General features: G+C 42.1%; 1 protein-coding gene across 5 annotated transcripts in view; it reads left to right on the top strand.

Moving 5' to 3' along the window:
* LOC105480308 (zinc finger protein 445) overlaps window positions 1-15,917 on the top strand; it is a 69,447-nt gene that overhangs the window by 36,370 nt on the left and 17,160 nt on the right. The window contains exon 2 of one of the 5 annotated variants that reach the window (XM_011738950.2): window positions 2,588-2,675. The exons of the other annotated variants lie outside the window; for them this stretch is intronic. The gene's annotated coding sequence lies outside the window, so the exon portion shown is untranslated. The remainder of the gene's footprint in view (window positions 1-2,587; window positions 2,676-15,917) is intronic. 5 annotated transcript variants of the gene reach the window in all.

The raw sequence follows: 15,917 nt of genomic DNA, 5'->3' as shown, positions 1-15,917 counted from the left end.
TGCTTTGGATACTTATTCATTGCCCTAGAATGCAGTACTATTGTTATTTTATTGCTGAACTTATTGTAGCTCTTTGACTATTGGGAGCTGTGTCCCTTTGCCTGATTTTTTTTTTTTTTCCCAGTCCTTCCCTAGTTTTTGTTTTCTGGTACCCAAAACCCTTATATTTTGCTCTCCGGCCTGGCATCAGTCACTTCTCCAAGGATCCCTGTTTGTTGTTGTTTGTTTTAATTGGAGAATAGTGTAGTATTTAGAAATCAAATTTTGGGCACTCCCATTATGAGTTTATTTCTTAATTGGTAAATGAATATAAATATTATTTTAAGGCTTTAAATATATACTGAAAGCATTATTTTTTATTTTTTATTTTTTGAGATGGAGTTTTGGTCTCATTGCCCAGGCTGGAGTACAATGGCATAATCTTGGCTCACTGTAACCTCCACCTCCTGGGTTCAAGCGATTCTCCTGCCTCAGCCTCCTGAGTAGCTGGGATTACAGGCATGCAGCACCATGCCCGCTAATTTTTGTATTAGTAGAGACGGGGTTTCTCCATATTAGTCAGGCTGGTCTTGAACTCCCGACCTCAGGTGATCTCGCCTCAGCCTCCCAAAGTGCTGGGATTACAGGCGTGAGCCACTGCGCCCGGCCCAGCCTGCATTTTTTCCTAAGTTGTGATTATCTTAGAAACTTGTTTGCTTAGTATCAGTTTATATACCTTCTATACACTTACACTGGTAGGAAAACACAAAAATAAGAGACTAGTTCATGGGGACATTAAAAGGAAAACAAAGAAATTACATTGGCCATGAGGTGAAGAAACAACGTAACAGAAGAAAATCTCCTTGAAAAGTATCAAGATCTTGGTTTGAAGTTTCCCTGTTCTTTTCAAAGCCATTTTCTTTGTGGGAATGAAACTGGGTTAAGGTATAAAGCTCTGGGGGGAGAGTCCTGAGAATAAGATCCAGCTCAGATTCCTTCCCAGTCCTCAGTGTAATTGTGATATAATCTCAGCAAGAAGATAAGTGAAGCTTTTCTTCTATCCTCAAAAGCTAGTTGGGACTTGGGAGAAGCCTGTGGCATTAAGATACCTGAATTTCATTGGCAGGCTCAGCTATCTGCTGGGGTAGCTATGTTCACTATGCTTTGGGTCTTTGCTTCAGAGTTTGAGAGGCCCATGAGGTCTTAGCTTTATTCATGTTCATGATTGCAGAGGCTGGGCTAAACTTTCTTTGACTCAAGAACTGGAATCCTCACTATATTCACAGGCATTCGCTCTGACTTTTCTGTTAGTCTTCTCATCACCTCTTTACAAATACATTACTGCCAGGCAAGGTGGCATGTGCCTATAATCCCAGCTACTCGGGAGGCTGAGGCAGAAGAATCATGTGAGCCCAGGCGTTCAAGACCACCCTGGGCAATATAGTGAAACTCTTGTTCCCCCACCCCCCTCCAAAAATCTGGAAGTTAGCTGGTGTTGGGGGGGAAAAAAAGTCACTGACCCTTTTGGACATTTGTGCAGCAGCTGCTTCAGAACGTCCTGCTTGGAGACTTATTTTTGGAGCTGATTTGACTGTGGGTGTCAATTTCCTGAGTTTGGTCAGTGCCGTTGATATTTTTCACTGGGTACATTTCTTAAAAGTGTTTCTCTCTGGCCTCAATTTCTTTCTCTTTAACTTAATTGCCAGATTTATCTTCATCTTTAGCAGCATTTTAGTTCTTTTTGTACTTTGGTTTTCTTTCTCTTCTGTCTGTTCTGCAAGTTTGGCCATGAAAGTCTCTCTCCTTTTTCTGTTTTTCAGCTTTCTCCTGATAAGGTGTTTCTCCTTCCCTTTTGTGCTGCTGGAGCCTGCAGCACCGAGGCTGGAGCCTGCTCCTCTTGGTCCTGAAGCTCCCACTGCTTTTCAGTCTTCGAGTCTCCTTTTATAGGCCTTCATTTATTTACTTTATCTCTTCTTTCATTTTCCCTTTTTTTTTTCTTTGAATACTTATTCTTTCTCCACTCCCTTTTTTTACAGCAAGGCCTCAGTTCTCTGCCAGAACTGTAGCAGCTTCCTCAGCATGTGTGATCCCTAATGTAGCTCTTTTCTTGCCTCTCCTTGGCCCTTAGAGTAGGACTGTAGTTTCTTTGTTTTTGTAGGATGATTGCATGCCTTCTAGCGTGAGTCTTCACATCTTAGTTTACTGTCATTTCTTGTGACAGTATTAGCAGCACTTGCTGAGCACAGAGGACATTGGATAGGTATTAGTTCAGAGCAAATGTAGAAGGTGGTGGCTCTGTTTTAATATCATAAGTGTCACTCCTTTTACATTTGCTTCACAGTGGTGGGAGATGGAAGGGGTCAACATTATCAGGGGATATGACCTTCATCTGTGACTTTGTGCACAGGGTAGTGGGACCACTTTGCAACAAGTTCTGAGACCTGTTGTCCATCTCACACTTTTTGTAGACTCTCCAGTTCTTGTCTCGTGAGTCTTCAGTTTGTCAATTCAGTGACTATTTATGGGCATTTTTGGAGCCTGGAGTAGATTGATGGCTGTTACTGATGGGTCTTTTCCACCAATAATGTCTGGGTACTTTTACTCCTAGATAAAGAAGCTTTTAGGGACAAGAAGATACTGATGAGAATGCTCTCCAGACTGAACCAAGAGTCATATTGGAGAAATTCTGGATGCAGGTGATTCGTACAGTCAGCTGATCCTGTGTCTGTGGAACATTAATGGCAGCACTACCTGTATTTCTCTTTTTCTTCAACTTTTATTTTTTTTCTTCCATTGTTGCTGGCTACTACTTTTCTTTGTTTCTGTTTTCTTTCTGGATAGGTTTTTTTTGTTGTTTTGCCTTTTTGTTTTGCATGTTTTGTTTTGGTAGCATTTTGCTCTTCTTGTTCTCCACCTCACTTGCCTGTTTTTTTTTTTTTTTCCCCCTTACATCTGTTCACCTGGAGAACTTCCTTTTGTAGTTGCTTGAGCTGAAGCCATTGTTTGTGCTCAAGTCCCCCCTCAAGAATGTGCTGTCCCTTCCACTGTGCTTCTGCCATCTTCAGTCCTATGAGTTGCTACTCAATTGCTTTGCTTCTTAAGCAGAATTATTGATCACTTTGCTGTTTATAAATGTAATGGGTAACAATTTAGGCAATATAGGCAAATAAGGAAGGAGAGCCCTGTCATCTCACCTCCCAGAGGAAATCATGACTAAAAACACTTTGGTAGTGAGGCTTAGGAGCTTTTATGTGTATACATAAACTGTGCTTTACTTTTCATTTGCTTTAAATTGTAAATGACAGTATAACTATGCTTTCTAATACTTGCTTTTCAATTTACTTTTCTTTTAGGAAATAGAAGACAAAAAAATATAAAGTTGCTTTTAAATGCAATTCTCGGCTGGGCGCGGTGGCTCAAGCCTGTAATCCCAGCACTTTGGGAGGCCGAGGCGGGCGGATCACAAGGTCAGGAGATTGAGACCATCCTGGCTAACACCGTGAAACCCCGTCTCTACTAAAAAAATACAAAAAACTAGCCGGGCGTGGTGGCGGGCGCCTGTAGTCCCAGCTACTCGGGAGGCTGAGGCAGGAGAATGGCGTGAACCCAGGGGGCGGAGCTTGCAGTGAGCTGAGATCGCGCCACTGCACTCCAGCCTGGGGCACAGAGCAAGACTCCGTCTCAAAAAAAAAAAAAAAGCAATTCTCTACCTTCCTATCCCCACCACCAGTAAGAGTTTTTGTAAATTCTTCCAGGCTTTTAGAATTTGTTTGAGTAGTTATAGGTACATTTCACATACATGTGTATACACACACGATTGTACATTTTCTTTTTCGCAATTCATACGGCCGGGCGCGGTGGCTCAAGCCTGTAATCCCAGCACTTTGGGAGGCCGAGATGGGCGGATCACGAGGTCAGGAGATCGAGACCATGCTGGCTAACACGGTGAAACCCCGTCTCTACTAAAAATACAAAAAATTAGCCGGGTGAGGTGGCGGGCGCCTGTAGTCCCAGCTACTTGGGAGGCTGAGGCAGGAGAATGGCGTGAACCCAGGAGGCGGAGCTTGCAGTGAGCTGAGATCCGGCCACTGCACTCCAGCCTGGGCGACAGAGCGAGACTCCGTCTCAAAAAAAAAAAAAAAAAAAAAAAAAAAAAAAAAACAATTCATACTTAGGATGTGCTTTTAAACTTAGCACATATTTTTGTTATTGTTGGGAAAAGCAGTCATGCACAGTTTCTCTCTCCTTACTTGGCTGTGTAGGAGTGTCGTTGGATGCCAGGCATTGTGGCTCATGCCTGTAATCCCAGTGCTTTGGGAGGCCAAGTCAGGAGGATCTCTTGAAGCCAGGAGTTTGAGACTGGCCTGGGCAACATAGTGAGGCCCTATCTGTTAAAAAAAGGCAGGGTGAGGGTGGCACATGTCTGTAGTCTCAGCTATTCAGGAGGTTGAGGTGGGAGGATCACTTGAGCCCAGGCGTTTGAGGCTGCAGTAAACTATGGTCGTGTTACTGCACTCCAGCCTGGATGACAGAGTGAGAAAAAAGAGTGGCCTTGGGCCCAAAACATTTCCTTACGAAAGAGTGAAAGAGTCCTCACAACCTTTGCTGGGTTTAACATCTTGTGAGGGACTATCTTGTTTTTCTGCACTTGATGTACTCCTCTATTCTGTTTTTTGTTTTTGTTACTGTTTTTGTTATTATTATTATTTTTTTGAGATGGAGTTTTGCTCAGTCACCCAGGCTGGTGTGCAGTGGCATGATCTTGGCTCACTGCAACCTCCACCTCCTGGGTTCAAGTGGTTCACCTGCCTCAGCCTCCTGAGTAGCTGGGATTACAGCGATACATCTCCACGCCTGGCTAATTTTTGTGTTTTTAATAGAAATAGGGTTTCACCATGTTTGCCAGGCTGGTCTTAAACTCCTGACCTCAGGTAATGTGCCCACCTTGGCCTCCCAAAGTGCTGGGATTACAGGCATGAGCCACCGTGCCTGGCCTCCTTTGTTCTAAGTGCATGAATCAGTAGCCCTCATTCATGCTCCTAGCTTTCTGCATTTCAGACCCCACAGAGGAGGGATTTAAGGTCCTTCTACTGCAATATGAAGCGTGTATACACACACCACCTGTGTAGACTGTTGAGTGGTTCTGCTGGCCATGAGGGACCAACACATTGCAAGTGGCTGGATCTTGTGCACTCTCTGTCTCCATAAGTAAACATTGTATCTCTTGAGCTAGGTGGGGGTGGTGTCTTTTCTGAGTGACCTCAAGTCATACACTGTCTCTTCCTTGGGTGACACCTAGTTGCCTTGTAACCTTAGCTACAGAGCCTTATCACCTGGCATATGGTGAAGCAGTTATGTTGATGTATAACAATTCTAGTACATTCCTTTTAGGTGTGTGAGTATTTCATCCTATAAAATACTTTTTTTTTTTTTAAGAGACAGACTCTCACTATCCTCCCAAAATACTGGAATTACAGGCATGAGTCACTGCACCTGGCCAAATGCTTCACTTTTATAACCTCCCAAGAGGTTCACCTTGCCTGCTGCCTTGACAGAGCTGATTCATCAAGACAGGGGAATTGTAATAGAGAAAGAGTAATTCATGCAATAGAGAAAAAGTAATTCAGCCAGCTGTGGGGGAGACTGGAGTTTTATTATTACTCAAAGCAATCTCCCCCAGCATTTGCAGAGCAGTTTTTAAGGATAATTGGTGGGTTGGGGGAAGCCAGTGAGCCAGGAGTGCTGATTGGTCAGAGATTAAATCAGAGAGAGTCATAACTGTCTTTCTTGTGCTGAGTCAGTTTCTGGGTGGGGGCCACAAGATCAGATGAGCCAATTTATTGATCTGGGTTGTGCCAGCTAATCCATCAAGTGCAGGATCTGCAAAATATCTCAAGCACTGATCTTAGGAGCAGTTTAGGGAGGGTCAGAATCTTGTAACTTCCAGCTGCATGACTCCTAAACTGTAATTTCTGATCTTGTGGCTAATGTTAGTTCTATAAAGGCAATCCAGTTCCCAGGCAAGAAGGAGGTCTGCTTTGGGAAAGATCTGTTACTGTCTTTATTTAAACTATAAACTATAAGTTTCTCCCAAAGTTAGTTCAGCCTGTGCCCAGGAATGAACAAGGACAGCTTGGAGGTTAGAAGCAAGATAGAGTTGGTTAAGTTAGATCTCTTTCACTGTCTCAGTCATAATTTTGCAATGACAGTTTCAGTGCCTCCCTTTGGGTTTTATGACACCTTAATAAAATGTAGGTTATGAAGGTGGGAAAAGACCGTTGATTGCTCTGGCTTCTTCCTGCTGACAGGGGACATAGTGGGAATGGGAGTGAACCCCAACATGAAAAGAGTAGAACTGCTTTGCAACTGTCTGAGTGTACTCCTGCAGGCCTGGCCAGGCGTTCATGGCTTGCATGACAACATTAGTATTTTCATTTGTAATTTTACTACAGTGTTTATGTGAAACAGCCTACTGTAAGGTAAAGAATGAGTCCTAGGATGAGGAGTACAATTCCCAATTTTAAAAGCAAAGATTTGAAAGTATTAGTTTGGGAACTTCTAACCCACAAAGAATTTAGAATTTAGTTTAAACTGCAGAGAAAAAGCCTCAGGAACAGTGAACAACACTGTACTATAGTTTTGAAGCATAATTTTCTCTCTCCAGTCCCCATTTTTATTAAAAACAAATCTTGATAGAACTGATTTGTTTACAAAATAAACTTTAGTCTTACTGTGCTTGGCCTGATTGTTTGCATAAAGTGCCCCAAGAATATTATTTTTCACTTAGGCTTTTTAAGTTGGCTTTGATAGAACTCTGTTCCATGCAGATTCTCAGTTAAGACTTTTTAAAAGCCGAGCCCAGCCATGGGTTTGTACTCTCAAATACCTGTGAGTTGGGCAAATTCCTCTCCTCTTCAGGTCCCAAGGTAACTTGGGGTTCCTGGACCTGTTAGAAAGTGACATTCTTTACTTACCACAGGTCGTCAGGAACCTTGTACGGAGACTGTGTGGGCAAGGTATGAGGCCAGATTCCCCAGCAGGCTTTAGTTGGCTCTGTAAGTCAACTTTGATTCTTTAAAGGAAGCATGATTTCTTCAGCTGTGTCCTGTTACAAAAGGAAACAGATTCTTCTGGCACTTACTCAATGAACTGTACTGCCATTGAGAATATTCACAAATAGTTTCCAAATTCTGGATAAATCAGGTAGAAAGGAACAAATATGCTTCAAATTTTGTTCGCAGGAGAATATTTTACTCGTTAAAAGTTGCAAATAGCTCTAAAGAAATAAGTTATCTTAACTCTGAAAACAAAAGGTTTAGCAGTGTTTAACACATTAACTTTCCATGAGAGTCCTAGGAGCTTGTTTTATTCTCTATTCCAATAGCACAATTTTTAAAGTTATCTGAGACTGGCACTTAGAGTCCTACATCTGATTATAAACTGCCTTTTGAAAAGGACCAAAGCAAGACAAAATATCTGTGGATGACAAAAATCTGTAGCCACTATGAAAGCTACAGTTGACTAGGAATTTTGGTTACCTCTGTGGCGTACAACAATTTTACATAACAATTATAATAATGTACACTAAATTATGTCAGCATTATAGAAGTTTCCCATAATTTTGGAACACATACTGATAACATATTTAAACACAGTCCCAAGTAAACCAAACACCATTCATTCTTCTATTTGAAAGTGTTTATTCTAATATTACAATCTCCAGAGTTAATTAATCAGAATCCTGCATTAAGAGCACCTGTTAAATTTTATACCAGATTATAAAACCATATTTTAAAGAGGACCAAAATGAGACAATTGTCTGTGGATGACAAAAACATTTTAGGGCAGCCACAGTTAAAGACACGATTGACAAGGAAATTTGCCACCTCCATGGCATACAGTGTGTTAACATAATTATAATTATTACTGATAACATATACTAAGTCATATTAGTATTATGGGGTTTTACATAATTTCAGAACATATACTAATAACACACTTGCACACATCTAGGCCAAAGAAAGCCAAACACCATTTTATATTTGGCAGTGCTTCCTGTATGATTTTTGTACCAAAGAAGCCAAATGCCATTTTTGGACTTTAGAGGACCGAATATCTAAAATTCTAGATTGGAAAGAGACATAATTTATAATTTGATTTTGGAAAGTTTGTCAATTAGCAAAGGTTTAAAACACTGGATATCACAAAATAGAATCCCAGGTCACCACAAATCATTCATTTGGCCAAAATTCAAAAAAAAAAATTTTAAAAAGAAAAACCTTTACTCTGATAGAGGAGACTTAGCTTTCCAAAGAAGACCCAATGAACATAGCATGAGGCCAACCGAATCTCTCTTCTCTCCTTTTTTTCCCTGCCATTTACCCAAAGGAGAAAACAAAACCCTTTTATTATCTTTTAACATTACTTAAAAATCTTCAAAAGAGAAAACCAAATTTCATTTTTGCATTAATGCATCTTTAATGTTAAAGCTACTTTTTGTTTGTTTATTTTTGAGACAAAGTCTTGCTCTGTAGCTCAGGCTGGAGTGCTGTGGCGTGATCTCAACTCACTGCAACCTCCGCCTCCCAGGTTCAAGCGATTTGCCTTCCTCAGCCTCCAGAGTAGCTGGGATTAGAGGCGCGCGCCACTGCACCCAGCTAATTTCTTGTATTTTTAGTAGAGAGGGGGTTTCACCATGTTGGCCAGGCTGGCCTTGAACTACCAACCTCAGGTAATCCTTCCGCCTTGGCCTCCCAAAGTGCTGGGATTACAGGCGTGAGCCACAGTGCGCGGCCTAAAGCTAATTTTTTAAATAAAAGTTTGTATCTCTATCCAGTTTTAATTAGTTTGACCATAAGATAAGATTTTCATAAACTTTTTAGACCCCTTTACAATTTTCCATCAAACAGCAGATCAGTTTTCTAAGAAAACCCTGTTATTCGGACACATGGGCCTGGATTTTGGCCCCACATCACTATGATTTTAATTTTTTAACCTATGGAAAAAAGCTAAATAATTTCTTTTGAATCTTAGCCAACTTGTTTATACCCACAGAATTTTTACAGGATCAACCCTTCACAAACCCTTTTCACTTTGCTTAAACCTTCAGTTTTGTTCCATTCCTCTTTTAGGTGAAGACAATCCTTAAAACCCTCTGAAATGGACAAAATTACATTCCCTTTAACAAAAGCCATGTTCCCATGCCTTCTTATAATCTTTTACCAAAAACACATTTTCTACACACCTTGTATGTAAAACTGTTTCTCCAGTGGTCTCAATTAAATGTTACAATGTTAACTCTTAGCAAATTTTATTTTTAGTGGAAAACCTGATAAGCGATTTTTTGTTTTGGAGACGGAGTCTCATTCTGTTGCCCAGGCTGGAATGCAATGGTGCAATCTCGGCTCACTGCAACCTCCACTTGCTGGGTTCAAGCAATTCTGCTGTCTCAGCTGCCCGAGTAGCTAGGACTACAGGCGCATGCCACCGTGCCCAGCTCATTTTTTGTTTTTTTTTTTAGTAGAGACGGAGTTTCACCATGCTGGCCAGGCTGGTCTCGAACTCCTGACCTCGTGATCTGCCCACCTCGGCCTCCCAAAGTGCTGGGATTACAGGCGTGAGCCACTGTGCCCAGCCAAGCAAGCGATTTTAATTATGTATTTGGGGTGGAGCCTAGGATATCAGACAGAAATGACGATAAGGTCTGACTCTTTTTAGCATAGCTAATGGGCATGGCTCTCCATATGTCCCAAGGCCTTGTCTATAATCTAATGCTCCAAAATAGATAAATTGAACAATTCTCAAAAGTCAAAGAAACAATTTGACCTTAAAGCATTTGGCAAATCTGATATCTTAATTTAGACCAAATGTCTCCATTTTCAAGACATTTTATTTTATCTTTAAAACTGTCTTTATTTCCAAAAGAATACTAAAGTCACGTGAACAAAAAGGCATTAAAAGTTTTAATTTTTCTGACAAAATATTTGATTTAAGCGCTTACTTTCCTAAGCCAATCAGAGCTCTTTTGTATATAAACATACAACGTGTAGAAACACACAGAAGATTCAGCCCTTGTAAGATTTTTCATTTGCCAGTTTCTTGGTTGGATTACTGGCTTCAGAGTTGAGCCGTTGGAGGAACAGGGCCAGGAAAGCATGTGTTTCTAGGGCCACATAAGCAGCAAGTAAGCAGCTGAAGGCAAAGACGGATCCCCAAAATTAAGGGCGCCTTTTTATACTGGTTCCTGGATCCCCAAAAGGAGGGAAATGCTAGAGAAGACAGTGCAGTGCTGCTGCTGCCTTTTTTTTTTTTTTTTTTTTGAGATGGAGTCTCACTGCAACATCCAAGCTGCAGTGCAATGGTATGATGTCAGCTCACTGCAACATCCGCTTCCCAGGTTCAAGCGATTCTCCTGCCTAAGCCTGCCGAGTAGCTGGGACTATAGGCACGCACCACCATGCCTGGCTAATGTCTACATTTTAGTAGAGACAAGGTTTCACCATATTGGCCAGGCTAGTCTCGAACTCCTGACCTCAAGTGATCCGCCCACCTCAGCCTCCCAAAGTGCTGGGATTACAGGCATGAGCTACCGTAACCAGTCGACAGTGCAGTGCTTCTACCCTGCATTTCATTGCAAGGCAACCCAAACCGAATTATCCCGTTTTGTAATCAGCCCATCTCTCATGGGAGTCTCATCTCCCAGTGGGAGGTGGGGATGTTTCCTTATCTTCCAGGTGGCCAAGAGCATGCTTCTCTGATCCAAGTGTGCAGAATCAAGTATCCCTCCGTAGTTACTCTTAGCCATCCCTTAAAGTATACGTAGTTATTACACACCAAAGCTCTCTCATAATGCGAAGTAATTTCTGATACCCCAATACTCAAAAACGTCAGATAACACAACACAAAACAGAACAGAGCCTTTGATTTTGAAAGAGATCAGCTTTTAATTCCTATGGTTTCATGAGGAAAACAGAGATGGCTTGTTTGTTTCACCCAAAACAGGGTCTGTGGTGCCTCGTCTGTTTTTCCCAATGAGTCGCAGGCTACCAGAAGTTATCTTAGGGCCTCTCATCTGTGCATTAAGAGTGGCAAGACAGGCTGGGCTCAGTGGCTCACACCTGTAATCCCAGCACATTGAGAGGCTGAGTCAGGCAGATCACCTGAGGTCAGGAGTTCAAGACCAGCCTAGCCAACATGGTGAAACCCAGTCTCTACTAAAAATACAAAAATTAGCCGGGTGTGGTGGCAGGCGCCTGTAATTCCAGCTACTTGGGAGGCTGAGGCAGAAGAATTGCTTGAACCTGGGAGGCAAAGGTTGCAGTGAGCTGAGACCGTGCCATTGTACCCCAGCCTGGACGACAGAGTGGGACTCCATCTCACACACACACACACAAAAGGAAGAAAGATAATTCAGTCGACTGAGAAGAAAAAACCTTTTTCCAGAAAAACAAGTTCCAAGAAGAAAAAGAAGAGACCTTTTAAATATACCTATAGCTTGTTTATCCACTTTTAATTAAGCTTTTAACCATAGCACTCTTAAAAAAATGCTTTAAATATTTTTTATTACCCAACTTTAGCCATACCAAGCGGCCAATGTTTTTGGCTTTTGAATTTTACTGCAGGTAACTTCCCACATGAAATTAATCAGATTTCACTAAGGTTATAACTTAGCCATGGACACACGGGTGTCTCAAAGAGATGATAAGCAGTTTCTTTTTTTTCTTTCTTTCTTTTTTTTTCCCCAAGATTTAGAATCTCCCCCAGGGTAGTTTAGAGAAAGGAAAATTCAAGATGGGAAATCAGAAACTATTCATGGGCGGGTGGGGAACCTCAATAAATGGAAAAGTTACATAAAAAACCAGAAAGGAATCATTCCGGAAGCCGAGAATAGAACCCAGGCTGCCATTGTCATAAAAGCAAAGCCTTAGCTACTGAGTTAGAGCAATGAGCAGTTTCTACGGTTCTTCCCAGAAGGAGCGTAGGGAAGCCAATTTCAAGCTTGCCAAGTTTTTTAACTACTCAAGATAATTTTTAGGGCTGTGACACGAACCTCAAAATTCCTGTCCTCTGGATGGTGGAAACCAAGAGAAAGTATCCCCATGTGGTCACAAGGTTAAGCTCTTAAGGACAGAAAACAAGACAAATTTCATATGATATTGGTTTCAGAGACCTGTAGCAAAAAGTAACTGTCCAACCTGCTAGGCTGGCTTGAGAAGCAGGCTTATAGGGGTCCTAAACCCACATTCTATCCTGTGATACTCCTTTCTCCATTACAGAACACAGAAAGACAAATTCTTAGCGCAAAGTACACCAGATTTGCTGCCGCCTAAGACTAGTTTCTGTTAAACCCTTGCAGAGAAACCAATAGTGACGTTTACCCAGACAAGAGAAAGAGAGACCAAAAACTTGCCTGGTAAGCCTTTCTTACCCTTTTTTGCTGGCATACCAGGTTTCTGGGCTCCTTTTCTCTGCAGCTTCCAGAAGAATGGAGCAGCTTCTGATGACCATCCTCACTGTGCCATAGCTGTGGGGTTCAAGCCACTTTACAAAAGAAAATCACTCTTTCCTGTTTTATGGAACCATAGGCAAGATTCTTAATTTGCCCAACAGGCTGCATGGGGAACCAAATTAACATTTTCTATCCCAGCAAAACACACATAACAAAACAAACATTAGTCACCTTGTTCAGCACCCAAAGCCAACCTGACAGAGCTCAAACTTCTTCCCGTTGGTCCCTGTTGTCTTTGATCCATTCCAGATGGGAAGGGACAACCTGTGAATGGTAATTCACAATGGGGTCTCTGGGCAAGGGGAAGAGCAGATAGTCATCCCAAGAGACAGACCTGTTGAGCGTTGAGCCTTCTTTAGAGCTCATCGAATGTGACCAGACAAATAAGGAGGGTTCTTTGAGTTAGACCTGCTGGACTTCTATCAGGAACGCCTCTGAGATCCCTTCCACATAAACACATGCAAAGGTGAGGCAGACAGAAGGCCTTCCAAATCAGATCCCTAACTAAACTATCCTCCTATTCTCGGTCTGAGAAACCTCTAAATCTTCCTCATTGAGTTAGAAGTCTTCCAAACCAGGACTCTTCCTACTGGTTAGAAAGAGTCCCTCAGGAGCCAAACAGACACCCTGCAATGGTGCTACAGACACAGACACCCCATGGTGGAGCTACAAACAGACACTCCATAATGGGGCTACAGACACCACACCATAGGGCTACAGAAGCTGCTGGGAGAAGGAAGAAGGCATTGGCAACGCCTAGGATATTCACCAATGCAGACACCCTGCAATGGGGCTACAGACAGACACCCTGTGATAGGGCTGCAGTTAAGGGATGTCCCCGCAGGACTGTTTCTCCATTGCTATGAAATCTGTGCACATTGGGTCGGCAGTGCCCCACCAGTAGAGAGAGTACTAGAATCAGCCCCCGGTTCCAAAAGAACTAGGTGGCTGCTTGGGCTGCCTTCTGGATCCATCGCTGGAGGGGGGCCACTGAACCAGGGGCAGGTAGCCACAAGGGCAGTCCCGGACAAGCCCCCAAATTTGTAACCGCCCAAGGAGTAAACTTTGCCTGCTGCCTAGACAGAGCTGATTCATCAAGACAGGGGAATTGCAATAGAGAAAGTAATTCACACAGAGTTGGCTGTGCGGGAGACCAGAGTTTTATTACTCAAATCAGTCTCCCCAAACATTCAGGGAGCAGAGTTTTTAAGGATAACTTGGTAGATGGGGGGAAGCCAGTGAGCCAGGAGTGCTGATTGGTCAGAGACGAAATCACAGGGAGTCGCAGCTGTCTTCTTGTGCTGAGTCAGTTCCTGGGTGGGGGCCACAGGATCAGATGAGCCAGTTTATTGGTCTGGGTTGTGCCAGCTAATCCATCAAGTGCAGGGTTTGCACGGTATCTCAGGCACTGATCTTAGGAGCAGTTAGGGAGGGTCAGAATCTTGTAGCTTCCAGCTGCATGACTCCTAAACCATAATTTCTAATCTTGTGGCTAATGTTAGTTCTATAAAGGCAATCTAGTCCCCAGGCAAGAAGGAGGTCTGCTTTGGGAAAGGGCTGTTACTGTCTTTGTTTAAACTATAAGTTTCTCCCAAAGTTAGTTCAGCCTGTGCCCAGGAATGAACAAAGACAGCTTGGAGGTTAGAAGCAAGATGGAATCAGTTAAGTTAGATCTCTTTCACTGTGTCAGTCACAATTTTGCAAAGGGAGTTTCACTTTTATTTTTTCTTTTTTTAATTTTTATTTATTTATTTATTTTTTTATTTTTTTTTTGAGACGGAGTCTCGCTCTGTCGCCCAGGCTGGAGTGCAGTGGCGCAGTCTCGGCTGACTACAAGCTCTGCCTCCCAGGTTCACGCCATTCTCCTGCCTCAGCCTCCCAAGTAGCTGGGAGTACAGGTGCCCATCACTACACCCGGCTAATTTTTTGTATTTTTAGTAGAGACAGGGTTTCACCACATTAGCCAGGATGGTCTTGATCTTCTGACCTTGTGATCCTCCCGCCTTGGCCTCCCAAAGTGCTGGGATTATAGGCGTGAGCCACCACGCCTGGCTCACTTTTCTTTAGGCCTATTGTTGGGCAAGTAGATTGTTTTCAATATTATGTTATAGAGTGCTGTAGTGTACACTTATGTAAATGTCCGTATACCGTGCATCTATTTTTCCAGGATAGATTCTTATTTTATTTCATTTTTTAATAGAAACGGAGTCTTGCTGTGTTGCCCAAGCTGGTCTTGAATTCCTGGGCTCAAGTGATCCTCCCATATTGGCCTCCTAAAGTGCTAGAATTACAGATGTGAGCCACCATGCCTGGCTCTCAGGGGAAAGTCTTAAAAGGAAAATTCCTGGGGCATGAAGAAAGTGCCTTTTTAGTATAAATCTTTAACTAGAATTCATTTTTTTGGTGTGTGGGTTTTTTTTTTTTTTTGTTATTTTAATTTGGCTAGCCAGTTGTCCCAATGCAATTCATTGGATAGTCTAATCTTTCCCACTGATTTGTAATGCTGCCTCTATCATAGAGCAAATGTATATGTATGCTTAAGCCCATGTCAGGATTCTGTATGTACTGTTTCTTTTATCTACTATTTGCATATTCCTTCAGTAATAGTGTTTTCATTAATGTAGCTTTGTAGTAAGCCTTAATGTCAGGTAGAACAAATATTTTCACCTCTAAAAAGTTACCGTGGCTATTCTTGCCCTTTTACTCATTTGCTTGAATTTTAGAATATGCTTATCAAGCCCTAAGAAGAGATAGTGGAATTTGGTTGGGATTTTATTAACCACACATTACCTTAGGAAGAATTGGCATTGTGAAAAGATTTGTCTTTCCATACTTAAGATGTATTCAGGTCTATTATGTCTTTTGTTTCTCTTTTAAGATCCTGTACATGTTTTTTTAGCTTTATTTCCGGGTGTTTTATTTTGTTGTTGTGTTGATTAATTTTCTGATTGTGTTGCTCAATTTATTTGACAGAGCAGCTCACAAAACTCAGGGAAACACATTTATCAATTTATTATAAAGGATATTTTAAAGGATACAATAAACAACTAGATGAAGAGATACATAGGGGGAGGTCTGGCAGTGTTCTGGGTACAGGAGCTTTTGTTGCTGTGGAGTTGGGTTGCACCACTATCCTGGCACATGAATGAGTTCTTGTTCGCCTTCCTGCAAGCCTCCACAAGTGCAGTTGTCCATAGCTCTCTGTACCCCATCCTCTTGGACCTTTTATGGATACTTCATTGGATAAGCATGATTGAAGCTTGGACAACCATGTAAAACATGACTGGACAAAAAGAGTTGGATCTCGTATTAATAGACTAAGTGGGGACACTCAGGCTGTTAGTTCAAATTCTTCTTGGCCTCTCTATGCAGCATTTTGACTTACTGAGTATGAGGCAGGACTCCCGAAATGGGTGTCTTATGACCTACA

This window comes from Macaca nemestrina, chromosome 2 (genome assembly GCF_043159975.1).
Source record: "Macaca nemestrina isolate mMacNem1 chromosome 2, mMacNem.hap1, whole genome shotgun sequence".
Lineage (NCBI taxonomy): Eukaryota > Metazoa > Chordata > Mammalia > Primates > Cercopithecidae > Macaca > Macaca nemestrina.
The sequence above is the reverse complement of the archived record's forward strand: the minus strand, read 5'-3'. Positions and strand labels throughout refer to the sequence as shown.